This window comes from Nannospalax galili, unplaced genomic scaffold (assembly GCF_000622305.1).
Source record: "Nannospalax galili isolate Female #2095 unplaced genomic scaffold, S.galili_v1.0 scaffold100, whole genome shotgun sequence".
In the NCBI taxonomy this organism is placed as follows: Eukaryota; Metazoa; Chordata; class Mammalia; order Rodentia; family Spalacidae; genus Nannospalax; species Nannospalax galili.
In genome coordinates, this window is record NW_008352891.1 from 899478 (window position 1) to 902271 (window position 2794).

The window sequence follows — 2794 nt, forward strand, 5'->3', positions numbered from 1 at the left end:
CTGTGTGTATATGTATCCATAATAATTAAAGGTCATGAAATTGAGAGGGAGGGGGAAATGGGAAGAGTTGGAGAAGGGAGGGGTGAAGTGATGTATATATAATATACATGTATAAAGTTCTCAAATGTTAAAAAATTTAAAAAACTAAGCCAGGCATGGTGGCACAAGCCTTTAATCCTAGTGCTCGGGAGACAGAGGCAGGCAGATCTCTGTGAGTTCAAGGCCAGCCTGGTCTACATAGTTAGTTTCAGGTCAGCTGGAGCTACAGGGAGACCCTGTCTCAAAAAGACCCCCAAAATTAAAAAAAATACTGATGCTAGGGGGGTAAATGAAGCGATAATATGTAGTATATATCATGGCATTATTTGTGTAACTATAAAAATTGTGCTCAAAATACATTTATGTACTTACATAAAGTAAAAGACATATAGAAAGAATATCAGTGTAGTGTCTTCTGTTGGGAGTGAGCAGGGTAAACATTGAGATTGGAAGTAGAAACCAATCAATAAAAAATCAGAGTTGCCCTGGATCAAAAATGAGGACATGCTGTGAACATGGGTCTGTATTAGTTAGCCTTCAAAAAAAAGTGTGTGTGTGTGTGTGTGTGTGTGTGCGTGTGCGCATGTGTGTATCCTAAAGTCTTTCCTATCTCTTTATCCAGTAAATTCATATCCAGAAATATATCCTGAAGGAATAACTGAAAGTAAATAAAAATATTTATCCAAAGATATTCAGGGTAGCATGGCTTTTCAGTACTAAACAGTGTAAACTATGCAAATATTTAACAATAAACACAATGATTAAACCATGAGATATTCATTAATATGATGCTTTACAACCACTAAATTCATGTTTACATGGTGTTTGTATTGACATTAGTGGTGCCGACAGCATATTAAGAAATGAAACATATGTATGAGTACAATTGAAATTAAGGCATGCTTTGAAATATTACTAAAGAAATATTTGCATATGTGAATAGAGGTTTTATATGGATGGTAGAACTGTAGACAAGTTTTTCTTTCTCCTGCACTTTCAAATTTAATTTAATGAATAAGAATTACTTCAAAAAAGCTAAGACAAATTATACCAAGAAAAGAATTGCTCCCAGTATAAATGCAAATATGCTAAGAAATGTGGCCATTTATGAGCTGTCAGTCCTTTCCTAAGTATAAGAATGAATTACTAGCCACCTGAGCTTCTGGGCTGGTGAACACCCAGTGGATGTTGGTTTCTTTAAATAGCAGGATGTTAAAGTGAATGTGTTGACTAAGTGAGTGTGATAGAAAAGAGATGAAGCATTATGGTGAGAACTAGGGAAATCCACTGTAGCATGACAGAGAACTTGTTTAGGCAATTCACAAATCAATGCCTCAGTTTGTTTGGACTGCTATAAAAAAGTAGCATAAACTGGGTAGTTTATAAACAGCACACAGTGATACATAACATTTTTGGAAGTTGGTAAATTCAGGATCAAGATGCCCGAAGATTCGTGTCTGGTGAATGCCTGTTTCATGGTTACCAAATAGTGCTTTCTTCCTATGTCTTTCCATGGTAGGAGAGGTGTGTCTCTTAAAAGCATGAGAGAGAGAGAGAGAGAGAGAGAGAGAGAGAGAGAGAGAGAGAAGTCAACTTCTACAGCTCTACCACATACAGGAACTATTTTATTTTTAATGAAATGATAATCAAGCTATCCATTTCTCAATTGCTTTACTAGTCTTCTCCCAGCATCCACTCTACATTCTACTCCCACAATACTCTGCACTGGTGCTAATGCCCTAAAGGTGTTGGGAGCCACTATTACAACCTAGAGCAACTAATGGAAAACAATTTATATACAAACACTATAGGTGGCCAAGCTTATAGACATGTAATTCAATTTTTCAATTTCATGTCCTGTGAGTACAGGTTGATGAATTCCCTTTAAAAATTAGCAATGGATGCTGAAGACTGTGGTTAGCCTGAGATGCCATAGCCACAGAGCAAGGACTCAGACTTGTAGCCATGCAGTTCTCAAAGTCTGCTCTTATTTCCACTATGACACTCTTTCCTCCCTCAATGATTTACTGACTGTGTTTTACTTGTTTGGGATTTTTTTTTAATCTCCAATCAGTTTATGGTTCATGGAGAATAATCTCATTCAGAAATAGAAAGAGCGTGTGTTGAGTTATCAGATAGTCTTTCAAGAGGACTGTTCTCTTAACTAAATAAAACAGGCCTCTATACTTAAAAATATGTCCTTCAGCCAAGTCTGTTTCAGGTCTGACTGATGTCATTGCCCTACCATTGGGCTTGGCCAGTAGCACTAAACAGGAACTTTCATTTTAAATCTCATACATATATTCACTATATCTTTCATATGCATCTCTTACCCCCTCTTTCCAGCTCTCCCCTTCCTCCTCCATCTCCCTCTGAACTTCATGTCTTTAAAAATAGCCCAATAAATCCAATTAGTGCTGCCCATGTACATTTGTGCTTGTGCATTCAGAACTGGAGTGTGGACAACCTACCAATGCTCCCACCCCCCCCTCCCTCAGAAGCCATCAACTACCTTTAGCACCTCAGGTAGGTGTGGAGCATTGGGAGCCCCTCCCTGTTCCAAGCCAAAAGTTTTAACTCTCTCAGTGTTGTAGATAACTAGACCTGCTGTGAGTCCATCTGTATAACAGCCATGTCACATCCAGAGGCCGGCCTTTCACAGCATTCCTCCCCATCCTCTGGTTCTTATATTCTTTCTTCCTCTATATTCCCTGAGCCCTCAGGGGAGAGTTGATATAGATATTCCTTCTAAGGC